This window comes from Salmo salar, unplaced genomic scaffold (assembly GCF_905237065.1).
Source record: "Salmo salar unplaced genomic scaffold, Ssal_v3.1, whole genome shotgun sequence".
NCBI lineage: Eukaryota > Metazoa > Chordata > Actinopteri > Salmoniformes > Salmonidae > Salmo > Salmo salar.
The window spans coordinates 165451-191841 of NW_025547988.1; the positions used below are offsets into that span (position 1 = coordinate 165451).

General features: G+C 48.7%; 1 protein-coding gene across 13 annotated transcripts in view; it reads left to right on the forward strand.

The window, feature by feature from the left end:
• LOC106596219 (butyrophilin subfamily 3 member A2) overlaps window positions 1–16193 on the forward strand; it is an 80965-nt gene extending 64772 nt beyond the window's left edge. For 11 of the 13 annotated variants that reach the window (XM_045711774.1, XM_045711777.1, XM_045711779.1 and 8 more), the window contains 3 exons: window positions 1486–1503; window positions 15481–15510; window positions 15946–16190. The gene's annotated coding sequence lies outside the window, so the exon portion shown is untranslated. Of the gene's footprint in view, window positions 1–1485; window positions 1504–6445; window positions 6464–15480; window positions 15511–15945 lie in introns of all 13 variants that reach the window. The other 2 variants (XM_045711773.1, XM_045711775.1) reach the window with 2 other exon arrangements.
• The last annotated feature ends 10198 nt before the right edge of the window (window positions 16194–26391 follow it).

The window sequence follows — 26391 nt, forward strand, 5'->3', positions numbered from 1 at the left end:
ACCTTATCTAGTCTATCACCTGGGTAAGAACCTCTCTACCTCTGGTTACATATCACTGGAATATAAACCTGATCTAGTCTATCACCTGGGTAAGAACCTCTCTTCTGGCTGTACTGGGTAGAGAGGAACAAGGCTCTGAAGGGTGACCAGTCCTCTGCTGGCTGTACTGGTAGACCAGAGGAACCAGGCTCTGAGGGTTGGCCAGTCCTCTACTGGCTGCACTGGGTAGAGAGGAACCAGGCTCTGAGGGGTGACCAGTCCTCTACTGGCTGTACTGGTAGACCAGAGGAACCAGGCTCTGAGGGGTGACCAGTCCTCTGCTGGCTGTACTGGTAGACCAGAGGAACCAGGCTCTGAGGGGTGACCAGTCCTCTACTGGCTGTACTGGGTAGACCAGAGGAACCAGGCTCTGAGGGGTGACCAGTCCTCTACTGGCTGTACTGGTAGACCAGAGGAACCAGGCTCTGAGGGGTGACCAGTCCTCTACTGGCTGTACTGGGTAGACCAGAGGAACCAGGCTCTGAGGGGTGACCAGTCCTCTACTGGCTGTACTGGGTAGACCAGAGGAACCAGGCTCTGAGGGGTGACCATTCCTCTACTGGCTGTACTGGGTAGAGAGGAACCAGGCTCTGAGGGGTGACCAGTCCTCTGCTGGCTGTACTGGTAGACCAGAGGAACCAGGCTCTGAGGGGTGGCCAGTCCTCTACTGGCTGCACTGGGTAGAGAGGAACCAGGCTCTGAGGGGTGACCAGTCCTCTACTGGCTGTACTGGGTAGAGAGGAACCAGGCTCTGAGGGGTGACCAGTCCTCTACTGGCTGTACTGGTAGACCAGAGGAACCAGGCTCTGAGGGGTGACCAGTCCTCTACTGGCTGTACTGGGTAGACCAGAGGAACCAGGCTCTGAGGGGTGACCAGTCCTCTACTGGCTGTACTGGGTAGACCAGAGGAACCAGGCTCTGAGGGGTGACCAGTCCTCTACTGGCTGTACTGGGTAGAGAGGAACCAGGCTCTGAGGGGTGACCAGTCCTCTTCTGGCTGTACTGGGTAGACCAGAGGAACCTGGCTCTGAGGGGTGACCAGTCCTCTACTGGCTGTACTGGGTAGAGAGGAACCAGGCTCTGAGGGGTGACCAGTCCTCTACTGGCTGTACTGGGTAGACCAGAGGAACCAGGCTCTGAGGGGTGACCAGTCCTCTACTGGCTGTACTGGGTAGAGAGGAACCAGGCTCTGAGGGGTGACCAGTCCTCTACTGGCTGTACTGGGTAGAGAGGAACCAGGCTCTGAGGGGTGACCAGTCCTCTACTGGCTGTACTGGGTAGAGAGGAACCAGGCTCTGAGGAGTGACCAGTCCTCTACTGGCTGTACTGGGTAGAGGGGAACCAGGCTCTGAGGAGGTACCAGCAGGGTTTGATAATAACATGATGGGTTTATGTGTCAACATGTCTCCTAACTGACTTTCTTGTTCTTTGTCTTATCATCTACAGGTCTATTTAACACCATTGGTAAGTAGTGTGTTTGTGTCTGATGTTCCTACCTGTCTGTCTTTGTTCCTGTCCATCTGTTTTGGTTGCAAGATGAATTTATATACCCCCCCCATCCCTAAATATATACTGTATATTTTATATTCATATATTTAACCTTTTTTAACTAGGAAAGTCAGTTCAGAATAAATTGTTATTGACATAGACTTCCTACCAAAAGGCTAAAGGACTCCTGCTGGGACGGGGGCTGGGATTAAAAATACAATACAAATATAGGACAAAACACACATCACGACAAGAGAGACAACACAACACTACATACAGAGATACCTAAGACAACAACACAGCATGGTAGCAACACATGACAACACAGCATGGTAGCAACACAGCATGGTAGAAACACATAACACAGCATGGTAGCAACACAGCATGGTAGAAACACATAACACAGCATGGTAGCAACACATGACAACACAGCATGGTAGCAACACATGACAACACAGCATGGTAGCAACACAGCCTGGGAGCAACACAGCATGGTAGCAACACATGACAACACAGCATGGTAGAAACACAGCATGGTAGAAACACATGACAACAGAGAATAGTAGCAACACATGACAACACAGCATGGTAGAAACACATGACAACACAGCATGGTAGCAACACATGACAACACAGCATGGTAGCAACACAGCATGGTAGCAACACATGACAACACAGCATGGTAGCAACACATGACAACACAGCCTGGTAGCAACACAGCATGGTAGCAACACATGACAACACAGCATGGTAGCAACACATGACAACACAGCCTGGTAGCAACACAGCATGGTAGCAACACATGACAGCACAGCATGGTAGTAACACATGACAAAACAGCACAAAGGTCAAGAAGGTAGAGATGATTATTTCATGGGTATGATGAACCAGGCTCTGATGGGTGACCAGTCCTCTACTGGCTGTACTGGGTAGAGAGGAACCAGGCTCTGAGGGGTGACCAGTCCTCTACTGGCTGTACTGGGTAGACCAGAGGAACCAGGCTCTGAGGGGTGACCAGTCCTCTACTGGCTGTACTGGGTAGAGAGGAACCAGACTCTGAGGGGTGACCAGTCCTCTACTGGCTGTACTGGGTAGACCAGAAGAACGAGATTCTGAGGGGTGACCAGTCCTCTACTGGCTGTACTGGGAAGAGAGGAACCAGGCTCTGAGGGGTGACCAGTCCTCTACTGGCTGTACTGGGTAGACCAGAGGAACCAGGCTCTGAGGGGTGACCAGTCCTCTACTGGCTGTACTGGGTAGAGAGGAACCAGACTCTGAGGGGTGACCAGTCCTCTACTGGCTGTACTGGGTAGACCAGAAGAACGAGATTCTGAGGGGTGACCAGTCCTCTACTGGCTGCACTGGGAAGAGAGGAACCAGGCTCTGAGGGGTGACCAGTCCTCTACTGGCTGTACTGGGTAGAGAGGAACCAGGCTCTGAGGGGTGACCAGTCCTCTACTGGCTGTACTGGGTAGACCAGAGGAACCAGGCTCTGAGGGGTGACCAGTCCTCTACTGGCTGTATTGGGTAGAGAGGAACCAGGCTCTGAGGGTGACCAGTCCTCTACTGGCTGTACTGGTAGACCAGAGGAACCAGGCTCTGAGGGGTGACCAGTCCTCTACTGGCTGTACTGGGTAGACCAGAGGAACCAGGCTCTGAGGGGTGACCAGTCCTCTACTGGCTGTACTGGGTAGACCAGAGGAACCAGGCTCTGAGGGGTGACCAGTCCTCTACTGGCTGTACTGGGTAGACCAGAGGAACCAGGCTCTGAGGGGTGACCAGTCCTCTACTGGCTGTACTGGGTAGACCAGAGGAACCAGGCTCTGAGAGGTGACCAGTCCTCTACTGGCTGTACTGGGTAGATGGAACCAGGCTCTGAGGAGGTACCAGTCCTCTACTGGCTGTACTGGGTAGACCAGAGGAACCAGGCTCTGAGGGGTGACCAGTCCTCTACTGGCTGTACTGGGTAGAGAGGAACCAGGCTCTGAGGGGTGACCAGTCCTCTACTGGCTGTACTGGGTAGAGAGGAACCAGGCTCTGAGGGGTGACCAGTCCTCTACTGGCTGTACTGGGTAGACCAGAGGAACCAGGCTCTGAGGGGTGACCAGTCCTCTACTGGCTGTACTGGGTAGAGAGGAACCAGGCTCTGAGGGGTGACCAGTCCTCTACTGGCTGTACTGGGTAGAGAGTAACCAGGCTCTGAGGGGTGACCAGTCCTCTACTGGCTGTACTGGGTAGACCAGAGGAACCAGGCTCTGAGGGGTGACCAGTCCTCTACTGGCTGTACTGGGTAGAGAGTAACCAGGCTCTGAGTGGTGACCAGTCCTCTACTGGCTGTACTGGGTAGACCAGAGGAACCAGGCTCTGAGGGGTGACCAGTCCTCTACTGGCTGTACTGGGTAGAGAGGAACCAGGCTCTGAGGGGTGACCAGTCCTCTACTGGCTGTACTGGGTAGACCAGAGGAACCAGGCTCTGAGGGGTGACCAGTCCTCTACTGGCTGTACTGGGTAGAGAGGAACCAGGCTCTGAGGGGTGACCAGTCCTCTACTGGCTGTACTGGGTAGACCAGAGGAACCTGGCTCTGAGGGGTGACCAGTCCTCTACTGGCTGTACTGGGTAGAGAGGAACCAGGCTCTGAGGGGTGACCAGTCCTCTACTGGCTGTACTGGGTAGACCAGAGGAACCAGGCTCTGAGGAGTGACCAGTCCTCTACTGGCTGTACTGGGTAGAGAGGAACCAGGCTCTGAGGGGTGACCATTCCTCTACTGGCTGTACTGGGTAGAGAGGAACCAGGCTCTGAGGAGTGACCAGTCCTCTACTGGCTGTACTGGGTAGACCAGAGGAACCAGGCTCTGAGGGGTGACCAGTCCTCTACTGGCTGTACTGGGTAGACCAGAGGAACCAGGCTCTGAGGAGTGACCAGTCCTCTACTGGCTGTACTGGGTAGAGAGGAACCAGGCTCTGAGAGGTGACCAGTCCTCTACTGGCTGTACTGGGTAGACCAGAGGAACCAGGCTCTGAGGGGTGGCCAGTCCTCTACTGACTGTACTGGGTAGAGAGGAACCAGGCTCTGAGGAGTGACCAGTCCTCTACTGGCTGTACTGGGTAGACCAGAGGAACCAGGCTCTGATGGGTGACCAGTCCTCTACTGGCTGTACTGGGTAGACCAGAGGAACCAGGCTCTGATGGGTGACCAGTCCTCTACTGGCTGTACTGGGTAGACCAGAGGAACCAGGCTCTGATGGGTGACCAGTCCTCTACTGGCTGTACTGGGTAGACCAGAGGAACCAGGCTCTGATGGGTGACCAGTCCTCTACTGGCTGTACTGGGTAGACCAGAGGAACCAGGCTCTGATGGGTGACCAGTCCTCTACTGGCTGTACTGGGTAGACCAGAGGAACCAGGCTCTGATGGGTGACCAGTCCTCTACTGGCTGTACTGGGTAGACCAGAGGAACCAGGCTCTGATGGGTGACCAGTCCTCTACTGGCTGTACTGGGTAGACCAGAGGAACCAGGCTCTGAGGGGTGACCAGTCCTCTACTGGCTGTACTGGGTAGACCAGAGGAACCAGGCTCTGAGGGGTGACCAGTCCTCTACTGGCTGTACTGGGTAGACCAGAGGAACCAGGCTCTGAGGGGTGACCAGTCCTCTACTGGCTGTACTGGGTAGACCAGAGGAACCAGGCTCTGAGGGGTGACCAGTCCTCTACTGGCTGTACTGGGTAGACCAGAGGAACCAGGCTCTGAGGGTGACCAGTCCTCTCCTGGCTGTACTGGGTAGAGAGGAACCAGGCTCTGATGGGTGACCAGTCCTCTACTGTCTGTACTGGGTAGAGAGGAACCAGGCTCTGAGGGGTGACCAGTCCTCTACTGGCTGTACTGGGTAGAGAGGAACCAGGCTCTGAGGGGTGACCAGTCCTCTACTGGCTGTACTGGGTAGAGAGGAACCAGGCTCTGAGGGGTGACCAGTCCTCTACTGGCTGTACTGGGTAGAGAGGAACCAGGCTCTGAGGGGTGACCAGTCCTCTACTGGCTGTACTGGGTAGAGAGGAACCAGGCTCTGAGGAGTGACCAGTCCTCTACTGGCTGTACTGGGTAGAGAGGAACCAGGCTCTGAGGAGGTACCAGTCCTCTACTGGCTGTACTGGGTAGACCAGAGGAACCAGGCTCTGAGGGGTGACCAGTCCTCTACTGGCTGTACTGGGTAGAGAGGAACCAGGCTCTGATGGGTGACCAGTCCTCTACTGTCTGTACTGGGTAGAGAGGAACCAGGCTCTGATGGGTGACCAGTCCTCTACTGGCTGTACTGGGTAGAGAGGAACCAGGCTCTGAGGGGTGACCAGTCCTCTACTGGCTGTACTGGGTAGACCAGAGGAACCAGGCTCTGAGGGGTGACCAGTCCTCTACTGGCTGTACTGGGTAGACCAGAGGAACCAGGCTCTGAGGGGTGACCAGTCCTCTACTGGCTGTACTGGGTAGACCAGAGGAACCAGGCTCTGAGGAGTGACCAGTCCTCTACTGGCTGTACTGGGTAGAGAGGAACCAGGCTCTGAGGGGTGACCAGTCCTCTACTGGCTGTACTGTGTAGAGAGGAACCAGGCTCTGAGGGGTGACCAGTCCTCTACTGGCTGTACTGGGTAGACCAGAGGAACCAGGCTCTGAGGGGTGACCAGTCCTCTACTGGCTGTACTGGGTAGACCAGAGGAACCAGGCTCTGAGGGGTGACCAGTCCTCTACTGGCTGTACTGTGTAGAGAGGAACCAGTCTCTGAGGGGTGACCAGTCCTCTACTGGCTGTACTGGGTAGAGAGGAACCAGGCTCTGAGGAGGTACCAGCAGGGTTTGATAATAACATGATGGGTTTATGTGTCAACATGTCTCCTAACTGACTTTCTTGTTCTTTGTCTTATCATCTACAGGTCTATTTAACACCATTGGTAAGTAGTGTGTTTGTGTCTGATGTTCCTACCTGTCTGTCTTTGTTCCTGTCCATCTGTTTTGGTTGCAAGATGAATTTATATACCCCCACCCCATCCCTAAATATATACTGTATATTTTATATTCATATATTTAACCTTTTTTAACTAGGAAAGTCAGTTCAGAATAAATTGTTATTGACATAGACTTCCTACCAAAAGGCTAAAGGACTCCTGTTGGGACGGGGGCTGGGATTAAAAATACAATACAAATACAGGACAAAACACACATCACGACAAGAGAGACAACACAACACTACATACAGAGATACCTAAGACAACAACACAGCATGGTAGCAACACATGACAACACAGCATGGTAGCAACACAGCATGGTAGAAACACATAACACAGCATGGTAGCAACACATAACACAGCATGGTAGCAACACATAACACAGCATGGTAGCAACACATAACACAGCATGGTAGCAACACATAACACAGCATGGTAGCAACACATAACACAGCATGGTAGCAACACATAACACAGCATGGTAGCAACACATAACAACACAGCATGGTAGCAACACATAACAACACAGCATGGTAGCAACACATAACAACACAGCATGGTAGCAACACAGCATGGTAGCAACAGCACGGTAGCAACACAGCATGGTAGCAACAGCACGGTAGAAACACTTGACAACACAGCATAGTAGAAACACTTGACAACACAGCATGGTAGAAACACTTGACAACACAGCATGGTAGAAACACATAACAACACAGCATGGTAGCAACACAGCATGGTAGCAACACAGCATGGTAGCAACACAGCATGGTAGCAACACATGACAACACAGCATGGCAGCAACACAGCATGGTAGCAACAGCACGGGTAGCAACACTTGACAACACAGCATGGTAGCAACACAGCATGGTAGCAACACAGCATGGTAGCAACACATAACAGCACAGCATGGTAGCAACGCAGCATGGTAGCAACACAGCATGGTAGCAACACATGACAACACAGCATGGTAGCAACACATAACAGCACAGCATGGTAGCAACGCAGCATGGTAGCAACACAGCATGGTAGCAACACATGACAACACAGCATGGTAGCAACACAGCATGGTAGAAACACATAACACAGCATGGTAGCAACACAGCATGGTAGAAACACATAACACAGCATGGTAGCAACACATGACAGCACAGCATGGTAGCAACACAACATGGTAGAAACACATAACACAGCATGGTAGCAACACATGACAACACAGCATGGTAGCAATGCAGCATGGTAGCAACGCAGCATGGTAGCAACACATGACAACACAGCATGGTAGCAACACAGCATGGTAGAAACACATAACACAGCATGGTAGCAACACATGACAACACAGCATGGTAGCAATGCAGCATGGTAGCAACGCAGCATGGTAGCATCACAAGACAACACAGCATGGTAGCAACACAGCATGGTAGCAACACATAACAACACAGCATGGTAGCAACACAGCATGGTAGAAACACATAACAACACAGCATGGTAGCAACACAGCATGGTAGAAACACATAACACAGCATGGTAGCAACACATGACAACACAGCATGGTAGAAATGCAGCATGGTAGCAACGCAGCATGGTAGCAACACAAGACAACACAGCATGGTAGCAACACAGCATGGTAGCAACACAGCAAAGCAGAAACACATGACAACACAGCATGGTATCAACACAGCATGGTAGAATCTCATGACAACACACCATGGTAGCAACACAGCATGGTAGCATCACATGACAACACAGCATTGTAGCAACACAGCAAGGCAGAAACACATGACAACACAGCATGGTAGCAACACAGCATGGTAGCATCACATGACAACACAGAATTGTAGCAACACAGCAAGGCAGAAACACATGACAACACAGCATGGTAGCAACACAGCATGGTAGAATCACATGACAACACAGCATGGTAGCAACACAGCAAGGCAGCAACACATGACAGCACAGCATGGTAGCAACACATGACAGCACAGCATGGTAGCAACACATGACAACACAGCATGGTAGAAAACATGACAACACAGCATGGTAGAAACACAGCATGGTAGAAACACAGCATGGTAGAAACACATGACAACACAGCATGGTAGCAACACATGACAACACTGCATGGTAGCAACACAGCATGGTAGCAACACATGACAACACAGCATGGCAGCAACACAGCATGGTAGCAACACAGCATGGTAGAAACACATGACAACACAGCATGGTAGCAACACAGCATGGTAGCAACACATGAAAACACAGCATGGTAGCAATACATGACAATCAGCATGGTAGCAACACATGACATCACAGCATGGTAGCAACACAGAATGGTAGAAACACATGACAGCACAGCATGGTAGCAACACAGCATGGTAGCATCACATGACAGCACAGCATGGTAGAAACACATAACAACACAGCATGGTAGCAACACAGCATGGTAGCAACACAGCATGGTAGCAACACAGCATGGTAGCAACACTGCATGGTAGCAACACATGACAACACAGCATGGCAGCAACACAGCATGGTAGCAACAGCACGGTAGCAACACTTGACAACACAGCATGGTAGCAACACAGCATGGTAGCAACACAGCATGGTAGCAACACAGCATGGTAGCAACACATAACAGCACAGCATGGTAGCAACGCAGCATGGTAGCAACACAGCATGGTAGCAACACATGACAACACAGCATGGTAGCAACACATAACAGCACAGCATGGTAGCAACGCAGCATGGTAGCAACACAGCATGGTAGCAACACATGACAACACAGCATGGTAGCAACACAGCATGGTAGAAACACATAACACAGCATGGTAGCAACACAGCATGGTAGAAACACATAACACAGCATGGTAGCAACACATGACAGCACAGCATGGTAGCAACACAACATGGTAGAAACACATAACACAGCATGGTAGCAACACATGACAACACAGCATGGTAGCAATGCAGCATGGTAGCAACGCAGCATGGTAGCAACACATGACAACACAGCATGGTAGCAACACAGCATGGTAGAAACACATAACACAGCATGGTAGCAACACATGACAACACAGCATGGTAGCAACACAGCATGGTAGCAACACATAACAACACAGCATGGTAGAAACACAGCATGGTAGAAAACATAACAACACAGCATGGTAGCAACACAGCATGGTAGAAACACATAACACAGCATGGTAGCAACACATGACAACACAGCATGGTAGCAATGCAGCATGGTAGCAACGCAGCATGGTAGCAACACATGACAACACAGCATGGTAGCAACACAGCATGGTAGAAACACATAACACAGAATGGTAGCAACACAAGACAACACAGCATGGTAGCAACACAGCATGGTAGCAACACATAACAACACAGCATGGTAGCAACACAGCATGGTAGAAACACATAACAACACAGCATGGTAGCAACACAGCATGGTAGAAACACATAACACAGCATGGTAGCAACACATGACAACTCAGCATGGTAGAAATGCAGCATGGTAGCAACGCAGCATGGTAGCAACACAAGACAACACAGCATGGTAGCAACACAGCATGGTAGCAACACAGCAAAGCAGAAACACATGACAACACAGCATGGTATCAACACAGCATGGTAGAATCTCATGACAACACACCATGGTAGAAACACAGCATGGTAGCATCACATGACAACACAGCATTGTAGCAACACAGCAAGGCAGAAACACATGACAACACAGCATGGTAGCAACACAGCATGGTAGCATCACATGACAACACAGAATTGTAGCAACACAGCAAGGCAGCAACACATGACAACACAGCATGGTAGCAACACAGCATGGTAGAATCACATGACAACACAGCATGGTAGCAACACAGCAAGGCAGCAACACATGACAGCACAGCATGGTAGCAACACATGACAGCACAGCATGGTAGCAACACATGACAACACAGCATGGTAGAAAACATGACAACACAGCATGGTAGAAACACAGCATGGTAGAAACACAGCATGGTAGAAACACATGACAACACAGCATGGTAGCAACACATGACAACACTGCATGGTAGCAACACAGCATGGTAGCAACACATGACAACACAGCATGGCAGCAAAACAGCATGGTAGCAACACAGCATGGTAGAAACACATGACAACACAGCATGGTAGCAACACAGCATGGTAGCAACACATGAAAACACAGCATGGTAGCAATACATGACAATCAGCATGGTAGCAACACATGACATCACAGCATGGTAGCAACACAGAATGGTAGAAACACATGACAGCACAGCATGGTAGCAACACAGCATGGTAGCATCACATGACAGCACAGCATGGTAGAAACACAGCATGGTAGCATCACATGACAACACAGCATGGTAGCAACACAGCATGGTAGCATACCAGCAAGACAGCAACACATGACAACACAGTATGGTATCAACACAGCATGGTAGCATCTCACGACAACACACCATGGTAGAAACACAGCAAGGCAGCAACACATGACAGCACAGCATGGTAGGAACACATGACAGCACAGCATGGTAGAAACACATGACAACACAGCATGGTAGCAAAACATGACAACACAGCATGGTAGCAACACAGCATGGTAGCAACACAGCATGGTAGCAACACATGACAACACAGCATGGTAACAACACAGCATGGTAGAATCACATGACAGCACAGCATGGTAGAAACACAGCATGGTAGCATCACATGACAACACAGCATGGTAGCAACACAGCATGGTAGCATACCAGCAAGACAGCAACACATGACAACACAGTATGGTATCAACACAGCATGGTAGCATCTCATGACAACACACCATGGTAGAAACACAGCAAGGCAGCAACACATGACAGCACAGCATGGTAGGAACACATGACAGCACAGCATGGTAGCAACACATGACAACACAGCATGGTAGCAAAACATGACAACACAGCATGGTAGCAACACAGCATGGTAGCAACACAGCATGGTAGCAACACATGACAACAAAGCATGGTAACAACACAGCATGGTAGCAGCACATGACAACACAGCATGGTAGCAGAACATGACAACACAGCATGGTAGCAACACAGCATGGTAGAAACACATGACAACACAGCATGGCAGCAACGAGCATGGTAGCAACACAGCATGGTGACAACACAGCACGGTAGAAACACAGCATGGTAGCAACACAGCATGGTAGAAACACAGCATGGTAGCAACACATGCCAACACAGCAAGGCAGCAACACATGACAACACAGCATGGTAGCAACACAGCATGGTAGATTCAAGCATGGTAGCATCACATGACAACACAGCATTGTAGCAACACAGCAAGGCAGCAACACATGACAACACAGCATGGTAGCACCACAAGATGGTAGAAACACATGACAACAAAGCATGTTAGCAACACAGCATGGTAGCAACACATGACAACACAGCATGGTAGAAACACAGCATGGTAGCAACACATGACAACAGAGCATGGTAGCAACACATGACAACACAGCATGGTAGGAGGACATGACAACACAGCATGGTAGTAGGACATGACAACACAGCATGGTAACAACACATGACAACACAGCATGGTAGCAACACATGACAACACAGCATGGTAGAAACACAGAATGGTAGCAACACAGCATGGTAGCAACACATGACAACACAGCATGGTAGCAACACATGACAGCACAGCATGGTAGCAACACAGCATGGCAGCAACACAGCATGGTAGAAACACATGAGAGCACAGCATGGTAGCAACACAGCATGGCAGCAACACATGACAGCACAGCATGGTAGCAACACAGCATGGCAGCAACACAGCATGGTAGCAACACATGAGAGCACAGCATGGTAGCAACACAGCATGGCAGCAACACATGACAACACAGCCTGGTAGCAACACAGCATGGTAGAAACACATGACAACACAGCATGGTAGCAACACATGACAACACAGCCTAGTAGCAACACAGCATGGAAGCAACACATGAGAGCACAGTATGGCAGCAACACAGCATGGTAGCAACACATGACAACACAGCTTGGTAGCATCACATTACACAGCATGGTAGCAACACAGCATGGTAGCAACACATGACAACACAGCATGGTAGCAACACATGAGAGCACAGAATGGTAGCAACACAGCATGGTAGCAACACATGACAACACAGCCTGGTAGCAACACAGCATGGTAGCAACACAGCAAGGCAGCAACACATGACAGCACGGCATGGTAGAAACACAGCATGGCAGCAACACAGCATGGTAGCAACACATGACAACACAGCATGGTAGAAACACATGACATCACAGCATGGCAGCAACATAGCATGGTAGCAACATATGACAGCACAGCATGGCAGCAACACTTGACAACACAGCATGGTAGCATCACATAACACAGCATGGTAGCAACACAGCATGGTAGAAACACATGACATCACAGCATGGCAGCAACACAGCATGGTAGCAACACATGACAGTACAGCATGGCAGCAACACTTGACAACACAGCATGGTAGCAACACAGCATGGTAGCAACACAGCATGGTAGAAACACAGCAAGGCAGCAACACATGACAGCACAGCATGGTAGGAAGACATGACAGCACAGCATGGTAGCAACACATGACAACACAGCATGGTAGCAACACATGACAACACAGCATGGTAGCAACACAGCATGGTAGCAACACATGACAACACAGCATGGTAACAACACAGCATGGTAGCAGCACATGACAACACAGCATGGTAGCAACACATGACAACACAGCATGGTAGCAACATAGCATGGTAGCAACACATGACAACACAGCATGGTAGAAACACATGACAACACAGCATGGTAGCAACACATGACAACACAGCATGGTAGCAACACAGAATGGTAGCAACACAGCATGGTAGCAACACATGACAACACAGCATGGTAGAACCACATGAGAGCACAGCATGGTAGAAACACAGCATGGTAGCAACACATGACAACACAGCCTGGTAGCAACACAGCATGGTAGCAACACAGCAAGGCAGCAACACATGACAGCACAGCATGGTAGCAACACAGCATGGCAGCAACACAGCATGGTAGCAACACATGAGAGCACAGCATGGTAGCAACACAGCATGGTAGCAACACAGCAAGGCAGCAACACATGACAGCACGGCATGGTAGCAACACAGCATGGCAGCAACACAGCATGGTAGCAACACATGAGAGCACAGCATGGTAGCAACACAGCATGGTAGGAAGACATGACAACACAGCATGGTAGCAACACATGACAACACAGCATGGTAACAGCACAGCATGGTAGCAACACATGACAACACAGCATGGTAGCAACACATGACAACACAGCATGGTAGCAACACATGACAACACAGCATGGTAGCAACACATGACAACACAGCCTGGTAGCAACACAGCCTGGTAGCAACACAGCATGGTAGCAACACATGACAGCACAGCATGGTATTAACACAGCATGGCAGCAACACAGCATGGTAGCAACATATGAGAGCACAGCATGGTAGCAACACAGCATGGCAGAAACACATGACAACACAGCCTGGTAGCAACACAGCATGGTAGCAACACATGACAACACAGCATGGTAGCATCACATAACACAGCATGGTAGCAACACAGCATGGTAGAAACACATGACATCACAGCATGGCATCAACACAGCATGGTAGCAACACATGACAACACAGCATGGTAGCATCACATAACACAGCATGGTAGAAACACAGCATGGTAGAAACACATGACATCACAGCATGGCAGCAACACTTGACAACACAGCATGGTAGCATCACATAACACAGCATGGTAGCAACACAGCATGGTAGAAACACATAACATCACAGCATGGCAGCAACACAGCATGGTAGCAACACATGACAGCACAGCATGGTAGCAACACAATATGGTAGAAACACATAACATCACAGCATGGCAGCAACACAGCATGGTAGCAACACATGACAGCACAGCAACACAGCACAAAGGTCAAGAAGGTAGAGATTATTATTTCATGGGAACCAGGCTCTGAGGGGTGACCAGTCCTCTACTCGCTGTACTGGGTAGAGAGTAACCAGGCTCTGAGGGGTGACCAGTCCTCTACTGACTGTACTGGGTAGAGAGGAACCAGGCTCTGAGGGGTGACCAGTCCTCTACTCGCTGTACTGGGTAGCGAGGAACCAGGCTCTGAGGGGTGACCAGTCCTCTACTGGCTGTACTGGGTAGAGAGGAACCAGGCTCTGAGGGGTGGCCAGGATATAACTAGGAATGACCCATATCCTGTCCATTAGACTCTATTCATTTATACCAGGTTACCTTCAGACCAGTCCTGTATTAGATCAGGATATAACTAGGAATGATCCATATCCTGTCCATTAGACTCTATTCATTTATACCAGGTTACCTTCAGTCCTGTATTAGATCAGGATATAACTAGGAATGATCCATATCCTGTCCATTAGACTCTATTCATTTATACCAGGTTACCTTCAGTCCTGTATTAGATCAGGATATAACTAGGAATGACCCATATCCTGTCCATTAGACTCTATTCATTTATACCAGGTTACCTTCAGACCAGTCCTGTATTAGATCAGGATATAACTAGGAATGACCCATATCCTGTCCATTAGACTCTATTCATTTATACCAGGTTACCTTCAGTCCTGTATTAGATCAGGATATAACTATATATAGGTACCAGTGTGAAGCTTGTAGAGCAAAATGGGTGAAATACCTTTTTAGACCCCCAGACACTAAAGTCAGAGTTTAGTTTAGCATTATGCTAATTAGATTACCGAGTGGAAACAGACATCCAGGCTTTTAATGATTATTAATTATTATTGTACTTTTTACTATATTGCTTTTACACATTTGTTGTATTTTGTCTACAGAGAAGCAAAGACAACGATGGGAAGAACGAGGTAAGTGGTCTGGTGTCTTGTTAGAGTTTCACATAAAGAGATTATGATCATTACTATAATACTGATGGGTCAACTGTTAATCACAGACCTCATGGTTTATTACTATAATACTGATGGATCAACTGTTAATCACAGACCTCATGGTTTATTACTATAATACTGATGGGTCAACTGTTAATCACAGACCTCATGGTTTATTACTATAATACTGATGGGTCAACTGTTAATCACAGACCTCATGGTTTATTACTATAATACTGATGGGTCAACTGTTAATCACAGACCTCATAGTTTTGTCTTGTTCTACAGTATATAACTCTACATCTAACCTGACTAGTAATGTCCTCTTGTTCTACAGTATATAACTCTACATCTAACCTGACTAGTAATGTCCTCTTGTTCTACAGTATATAACTCTACATCTAACCTGACTAGGTGATGCCCGGTTTGTGACCAGACACAAGGATCACCTCATTCAGAAGGTTTCCGGGGGGGAATCCATAGCATCTGAGCTGCACCAGAAGGACTTGATCCCTGATGAGATGAACTCTCAGATCAGTGCTGCCGGGACCAGCCAGGACCAGATGAGACTGTTGTTCAAGGCCCTAGAAGAAGCAGAAGACACAACAAGAGTGAAATCTACATTTTACAAGATTCTACTGGATCTGGAACCTGACGTTGTCAAAGACCTGAGTAAGAACCTCTCTTCCTCTGGTTACATATCACTGGAATATAAACCTTATCTAGTCTATCACCTGGGTAAGAACCTCTCTACCTCTGGTTACATATCACTGGAATATAAACCTTATCTAGTCTATCACCTGGGTAAGAACCTCTCTACCTCTGGTTACATATCACTGGAATATAAACCTTATCTAGTCTATCACCTGGGTAAGAACCTCTCTTCCTCTGGTTACATATCACTGGAATATAAACCTTATCTAGTCTATCACCTGGGTAAGAACCTCTCTACCTCTGGTTACATATCACTGGAATATAAACCTTATCTAGTCTATCACCTGGGTAAGAACCTCTCTACCTCTGGTTACATATCACTGGAATATAAACCTGATCTAGTCTATCACCTGGGTAAGAACCTCTCTTCTGGCTGTACTGGGTAGAGAGGAACAAGGCTCTGAAGGGTGACCAGTCCTCTGCTGGCTGTACTGGTAGACCAGAGGAACCAGGCTCTGAGGGTTGGCCAGTCCTCTACTGGCTGCACTGGGTAGAGAGGAACCAGGCTCTGAGGGGTGACCAGTCCTCTACTGGCTGTACTGGTAGACCAGAGGAACCAGGCTCTGAGGGGTGACCAGTCCTCTGCTGGCTGTACTGGTAGACCAGAGGAACCAGGCTCTGAGGGGTGACCAGTCCTCTACTGGCTGTACTGGGTAGACCAGAGGAACCAGGCTCTGAGGGGTGACCAGTCCTCTACTGGCTGTACTGGTAGACCAGAGGAACCAGGCTCTGAGGGGTGACCAGTCCTCTACTGGCTGTACTGGGTAGACCAGAGGAACCAGGCTCTGAGGGGTGACCAGTCCTCTACTGGCTGTACTGGGTAGACCAGAGGAACCAGGCTCTGAGGGGTGACCATTCCTCTACTGGCTGTACTGGGTAGAGAGGAACCAGGCTCTGAGGGGTGACCAGTCCTCTGCTGGCTGTACTGGTAGACCAGAGGAACCAGGCTCTGAGGGGTGACCAGTCCTCTACTGGCTGTACTGGGTAGAGAGGAACCAGGCTCTGAGGAGTGACCAGTCCTCTACTGGCTGTACTGGGTAGAGAGGAACCAGGCTCTGAGGAGGTACCAGTCCTCTACTGGCTGTACTGGGTAGACCAGAGGAACCAGGCTCTGAGGGGTGACCAGTCCTCTACTGGCTGTACTGGGTAGAGAGGAACCAGGCTCTGATGGGTGACCAGTCCTCTACTGTCTGTACTGGGTAGAGAGGAACCAGGCTCTGATGGGTGACCAGTCCTCTACTGGCTGTACTGGGTAGAGAGGAACCAGGCTCTGAGGGGTGACCAGTCCTCTACTGGCTGTACTGGGTAGACCAGAGGAACCAGGCTCTGAGGGGTGACCAGTCCTCTACTGGCTGTACTGGGTAGACCAGAGGAACCAGGCTCTGAGGGGTGACCAGTCCTCTACTGGCTGTACTGGGTAGACCAGAGGAACCAGGCTCTGAGGAGTGACCAGTCCTCTACTGGCTGTACTGGGTAGAGAGGAACCAGGCTCTGAGGGGTGACCAGTCCTCTACTGGCTGTACTGTGTAGAGAGGAACCAGGCTCTGAGGGGTGACCAGTCCTCTACTGGCTGTACTGGGTAGACCAGAGGAACCAGGCTCTGAGGGGTGACCAGTCCTCTACTGGCTGTACTGGGTAGACCAGAGGAACCAGGCTCTGAGGGGTGACCAGTCCTCTACTGGCTGTACTGTGTAGAGAGGAACCAGTCTCTGAGGGGTGACCAGTCCTCTACTGGCTGTACTGGGTAGAGAGGAACCAGGCTCTGAGGAGGTACCAGCAGGGTTTGATAATAACATGATGGGTTTATGTGTCAACATGTCTCCTAACTGACTTTCTTGTTCTTTGTCTTATCATCTACAGGTCTATTTAACACCATTGGTAAGTAGTGTGTTTGCTGTCTGATGTTCCTACCTGTCTGTCTTTGTTCCTGTCCATCTGTTTTGGTTGCAAGATGAATTTATATACCCCCCCATCCCTAAATATATACTGTATATTTTATATTCATATATTTAACCTTTTTAACTAGGAAAGTCAGTTCAGAATAAATTGTTATTGACATAGACTTCCTACCAAAAGGCTAAAGGACTCCTGTTGGGACGGGGGCTGGGATTAAAAATACAATACAAATACAGGACAAAACACACATCACGACAAGAGAGACAACACAACACTACATACAGAGATACCTAAGACAACAACACAGCATGGTAGCAACACATGACAACACAGCATGGTAGCAACACAGCATGGTAGAAACACATAACACAGCATGGTAGCAACACATAACACAGCATGGTAGCAACACATAACACAGCATGGTAGCAACACATAACACAGCATGGTAGCAACACATAACACAGCATGGTAGCAACACATAACACAGCATGGTAGCAACACATAACAACACAGCATGGTAGCAACACATAACAACACAGCATGGTAGCAACACATAACAACACAGCATGGTAGCAACACAGCATGGTAGCAACAGCACGGTAGCAACACAGCATGGTAGCAACAGCACGGGTAGAAACACTTGACAACACAGCATAGTAGAAACACTTGACAACACAGCATGGTAGAAACACTTGACAACACAGCATGGTAGAAACACATAACAACACAGCATGGTAGCAACACAGCATGGTAGCAACACAGCATGGTAGCAACACAGCATGGTAGCAACACATGACAACACAGCATGGCAGCAACACAGCATGGTAGCAACAGCACGGTAGCAACACTTGACAACACAGCATGGTAGCAACACAGCATGGTAGCAACACAGCATGGTAGCAACACATAACAGCACAGCATGGTAGCAACGCAGCATGGTAGCAACACAGCATGGTAGCAACACATGACAACACAGCATGGTAGCAACACATAACAGCACAGCATGGTAGCAACGCAGCATGGTAGCAACACAGCATGGTAGCAACACATGACAACACAGCATGGTAGCAACACAGCATGGTAGAAACACATAACACAGCATGGTAGCAACACAGCATGGTAGAAACACATAACACAGCATGGTAGCAACACATGACAGCACAGCATGGTAGCAACACAACATGGTAGAAACACATAACACAGCATGGTAGCAACACATGACAACACAGCATGGTAGCAATGCAGCATGGTAGCAACGCAGCATGGTAGCAACACATGACAACACAGCATGGTAGCAACACAGCATGGTAGAAACACATAACACAGCATGGTAGCAACACATGACAACACAGCATGGTAGCAATGCAGCATGGTAGCAACGCAGCATGGTAGCAACACAAGACAACACAGCATGGTAGCAACACAGCATGGTAGCAACACATAACAACACAGCATGGTAGCAACACAGCATGGTAGAAACACATAACAACACAGCATGGTAGCAACACAGCATGGTAGAAACACATAACACAGCATGGTAGCAACACATGACAACACAGCATGGTAGAAATGCAGCATGGTAGCAACGCAGCATGGTAGCAACACAAGACAACACAGCATGGTAGCAACACAGCATGGTAGCAACACAGCAAAGCAGAAACACATGACAACACAGCATGGTATCAACACAGCATGGTAGAATCTCATGACAACACACCATGGTAGCAACACAGCATGGTAGCATCACATGACAACACAGCATTGTAGCAACACAGCAAGGCAGAAACACATGACAACACAGCATGGTAGCAACACAGCATGGTAGCATCACATGACAACACAGAATTGTAGCAACACAGCAAGGCAGAAACACATGACAACACAGCATGGTAGCAACACAGCATGGTAGAATCACATGACAACACAGCATGGTAGCAACACAGCAAGGCAGCAACACATGACAGCACAGCATGGTAGCAACACATGACAGCACAGCATGGTAGCAACACATGACAACACAGCATGGTAGAAAACATGACAACACAGCATGGTAGAAACACAGCATGGTAGAAACACAGCATGGTAGAAACACATGACAACACAGCATGGTAGCAACACATGACAACACTGCATGGTAGCAACACAGCATGGTAGCAACACATGACAACACAGCATGGCAGCAACACAGCATGGTAGCAACACAGCATGGTAGAAACACATGACAACACAGCATGGTAGCAACACAGCATGGTAGCAACACATGAAAACACAGCATGGTAGCAATACATGACAATCAGCATGGTAGCAACACATGACATCACAGCATGGTAGCAACACAGAATGGTGAAACACATGACAGCACAGCATGGTAGCAACACAGCATGGTAGCATCACATGACAGCACAGCATGGTAGAAACACATAACAACACAGCATGGTAGCAACACAGCATGGTAGCAACACAGCATGGTAGCAACACAGCATGGTAGCAACACTGCATGGTAGCAACACATGACAACACAGCATGGCAGCAACACAGCATGGTAGCAACAGCACGGTAGCAACACTTGACAACACAGCATGGTAGCAACACAGCATGGTAGCAACACAGCATGGTAGCAACACAGCATGGTAGCAACACATAACAGCACAGCATGGTAGCAACGCAGCATGGTAGCAACACAGCATGGTAGCAACACATGACAACACAGCATGGTAGCAACACATAACAGCACAGCATGGTAGCAACGCAGCATGGTAGCAACACAGCATGGTAGCAACACATGACAACACAGCATGGTAGCAACACAGCATGGTAGAAACACATAACACAGCATGGTAGCAACACAGCATGGTAGAAACACATAACACAGCATGGTAGCAACACATGACAGCACAGCATGGTAGCAACACAACATGGTAGAAACATATAACACAGAATGGTAGCAACACAAGACAACACAGCATGGTAGCAACACAGCATGGTAGCAACACATAACAACACAGCATGGTAGCAACACAGCATGGTAGAAACACATAACAACACAGCATGGTAGCAACACAGCATGGTAGAAACACATAACACAGCATGGTAGCAACACATGACAACTCAGCATGGTAGAAATGCAGCATGGTAGCAACGCAGCATGGTAGCAACACAAGACAACACAGCATGGTAGCAACACAGCATGGTAGCAACACAGCAAAGCAGAAACACATGACAACACAGCATGGTATCAACACAGCATGGTAGAATCTCATGACAACACACCATGGTAGCAACACAGCATGGTAGCATCACATGACAACACAGCATTGTAGCAACACAGCAAGGCAGAAACACATGACAACACAGCATGGTAGCAACACAGCATGGTAGCATCACATGACAACACAGAATTGTAGCAACACAGCAAGGCAGCAACACATGACAACACAGCATGGTAGCAACACAGCATGGTAGAATCACATGACAACACAGCATGGTAGCAACACAGCAAGGCAGCAACACATGACAGCACAGCATGGTAGCAACACATGACAGCACAGCATGGTAGCAACACATGACAACACAGCATGGTAGAAAACATGACAACACAGCATGGTAGAAACACAGCATGGTAGAAACACAGCATGGTAGAAACACATGACAACACAGCATGGTAGCAACACATGACAACACTGCATGGTAGCAACACAGCATGGTAGCAACACATGACAACACAGCATGGCAGCAAAACAGCATGGTAGCAACACAGCATGGTAGAAACACATGACAACACAGCATGGTAGCAACACAGCATGGTAGCAACACATGAAAACACAGCATGGTAGCAATACATGACAATCAGCATGGTAGCAACACATGACATCACAGCATGGTAGCAACACAGAATGGTAGAAACACATGACAGCACAGCATGGTAGCATCACAGCATGGTAGCATCACATGACAGCACAGCATGGTAGAAACACAGCATGGTAGCATCACATGACAACACAGCATGGTAGCAACACAGCATGGTAGCATACCAGCAAGACAGCAACACATGACAACACAGTATGGTATCAACACAGCATGGTAGCATCTCATGACAACACACCATGGTAGAAACACAGCAAGGCAGCAACACATGACAGCACAGCATGGTAGGAACACATGACAGCACAGCATGGTAGCAACACATGACAACACAGCATGGTAGCAAAACATGACAACACAGCATGGTAGCAACACAGCATGGTAGCAACACAGCATGGTAGCAACACATGACAACACAGCATGGTAACAACACAGCATGGTAGCATCACATGACAGCACAGCATGGTAGAAACACAGCATGGTAGCATCACATGACAACACAGCATGGTAGCAACACAGCATGGTAGCATACCAGCAAGACAGCAACACATGACAACACAGTATGGTATCAACACAGCATGGTAGCATCTCATGACAACACACCATGGTAGAAACACAGCAAGGCAGCAACACATGACAGCACAGCATGGTAGGAACACATGACAGCACAGCATGGTAGCAACACATGACAACACAGCATGGTAGCAAAACATGACAACACAGCATGGTAGCAACACAGCATGGTAGCAACACAGCATGGTAGCAACACATGACAACAAAGCATGGTAACAACACAGCATGGTAGCAGCACATGACAACACAGCATGGTAGCAACACATGACAACACAGCATGGTAGCAACACAGCATGGTAGAAACACATGACAACACAGCATGGCAGCAACGAGCATGGTAGCAACACAGCATGGGTGACAACACAGCACGGTAGAAACACAGCATGGTAGCAACACAGCATGGTAGAAACACAGCATGGTAGCAACACATGCCAACACAGCAAGGCAGCAACACATGACAACACAGCATGGTAGCAACACAGCATGGTAGATTCAAGCATGGTAGCATCACATGACAACACAGCATTGTAGCAACACAGCAAGGCAGCAACACATGACAACACAGCATGGTAGCACCACAAGATGGTAGAAACACATGACAACAAAGCATGTTAGCAACACAGCATGGTAGCAACACATGACAACACAGCATGGTAGAAACACAGCATGGTAGCAACACATGACAACAGAGCATGGTAGCAACACATGACAACACAGCATGGTAGGAGGACATGACAACACAGCATGGTAGGAGGACATGACAACACAGCATGGTAACAACACATGACAACACAGCATGGTAGCAACACATGACAACACAGCATGGTAGAAACACAGAATGGTAGCAACACAGCATGGTAGCAACACATGACAACACAGCATGGTAGCAACACATGACAGCACAGCATGGTAGCAACACAGCATGGCAGCAACACAGCATGGTAGAAACACATGAGAGCACAGCATGGTAGCAACACAGCATGGCAGCAACACATGACAGCACAGCATGGTAGCAACACAGCATGGCAGCAACACAGCATGGTAGCAACACATGAGAGCACAGCATGGTAGCAACACAGCATGGCAGCAACACATGACAACACAGCCTGGTAGCAACACAGCATGGTAGAAACACATGACAACACAGCATGGTAGCAACACATGACAACACAGCCTAGTAGCAACACAGCATGGAAGCAACACATGAGAGCACAGTATGGCAGCAACACAGCATGGTAGCAACACATGACAACACAGCTTGGTAGCATCACATTACACAGCATGGTAGCAACACAGCATGGTAGCAACACATGACAACACAGCATGGTAGCAACACATGGAGAGCACAGAATGGTAGCAACACAGCATGGTAGCAACACATGACAACACAGCCTGGTAGCAACACAGCATGGTAGCAACACAGCAAGGCAGCAACACATGACAGCACGGCATGGTAGAAACACAGCATGGCAGCAACACAGCATGGTAGCAACACATGACAACACAGCATGGTAGAAACACATGACATCACAGCATGGCAGCAACATGCATGGTAGCAACATATGACAGCACAGCATGGCAGCAACACTTGACAACACAGCATGGTAGCATCACATAACACAGCATGGTAGCAACACAGCATGGTAGAAACACATGACATCACAGCATGGCAGCAACACAGCATGGTAGCAACACATGACAGTACAGCATGGCAGCAACACTTGACAACACAGCATGGTAGCAACACAGCATGGTAGCAACACAGCATGGTAGAAACACAGCAAGGCAGAAACACATGACAGCACAGCATGGTAGGAACACATGACAGCACAGCATGGTAGCAACACATGACAACACAGCATGGTAGCAACACATGACAACACAGCATGGTAGCAACACAGCATGGTAGCAACACATGACAACACAGCATGGTAACAACACAGCATGGTAGCAGCACATGACAACACAGCATGGTAGCAACACATGACAACACAGCATGGTAGCAACATAGCATGGTAGCAACACATGACAACACAGCATGGTAGAAACACATGACAACACAGCATGGTAGCAACACATGACAACACAGCATGGTAGCAACACAGAATGGTAGCAACACAGCATGGTAGCAACACATGACAACACAGCATGGTAGAACCACATGAGAGCACAGCATGGTAGAAACACAGCATGGTAGCAACACATGACAACACAGCCTGGTAGCAACACAGCATGGTAGCAACACAGCAAGGCAGCAACACATGACAGCACAGCATGGTAGCAACACAGCATGGCAGCAACACAGCATGGTAGCAACACATGAGAGCACAGCATGGTAGCAACACAGCATGGTAGCAACACAGCAAGGCAGAAACACATGACAGCACGGCATGGTAGCAACACAGCATGGCAGCAACACAGCATGGTAGCAACACATGAGAGCACAGCATGGTAGCAACACAGCATGGTAGGAAGACATGACAACACAGCATGGTAGCAACACATGACAACACAGCATGGTAACAGCACAGCATGGTAGCAACACATGACAACACAGCATGGTAGCAACACATGACAACACAGCATGGTAGCAACACATGACAACACAGCATGGTAGCAACACACGACAACACAGCCTGGTAGCAACACAGCCTGGTAGCAACACAGCATGGTAGCAACACATGACAGCACAGCATGGTATTAACACAGCATGGCAGCAACACAGCATGGTAGCAACATATGAGAGCACAGCATGGTAGCAACACAGCATGGCAGAAACACATGACAACACAGCCTGGTAGCAACACAGCATGGTAGCAACACATGACAACACAGCATGGTAGCATCACATAACACAGCATGGTAGCAACACAGCATGGTAGAAACACATGACATCACAGCATGGCATCAACACAGCATGGTAGCAACACATGACAACACAGCATGGTAGCATCACATAACACAGCATGGTAGGAAACACAGCATGGTAGAAACACATGACATCACAGCATGGCAGCAACACTTGACAACACAGCATGGTAGCATCACATAACACAGCATGGTAGCAACACAGCATGGTAGAAACACATAACATCACAGCATGGCAGCAACACAGCATGGTAGCAACACATGACAGCACAGCATGGTAGCAACACAATATGGTAGAAACACATAACATCACAGCATGGCAGCAACACAGCATGGTAGCAACACATGACAGCACAGCAACACAGCACAAAGGTCAAGAAGGTAGAGATTATTATTTCATGGGAACCAGGCTCTGAGGGGTGACCAGTCCTCTACTCGCTGTACTGGGTAGAGAGGAACCAGGCTCTGAGGGGTGACCAGTCCTCTACTCGCTGTACTGGGTAGAGAGTAACCAGGCTCTGAGGGGTGACCAGTCCTCTACTGACTGTACTGGGTAGAGAGGAACCAGGCCTGAGGGGTGACCAGTCCTCTACTCGGCTGTACTGGGTAGCGGGAACCAGGCTCTGAGGGGTGACCAGTCCTCTACTGGCTGTACTGGGTAGAGAGGAACCAGGCTCTGAGGGGTGGCCAGGATATAACTAGGAATGACCCATATCCTGTCCATTAGACTCTATTCATTTATACCAGGTTACCTTCAGACCAGTCCTGTATTAGATCAGGATATAACTAGGAATGATCCATATCCTGTCCATTAGACCTCTATTCATTTATACCAGGTTACCTTCAGTCCTGTATTAGATCAGGATATAACTAGGAATGATCCATATCCTGTCCATTAGACTCTATTCATTTATACCAGGTTACCTTCAGTCCTGTATTAGATCAGGA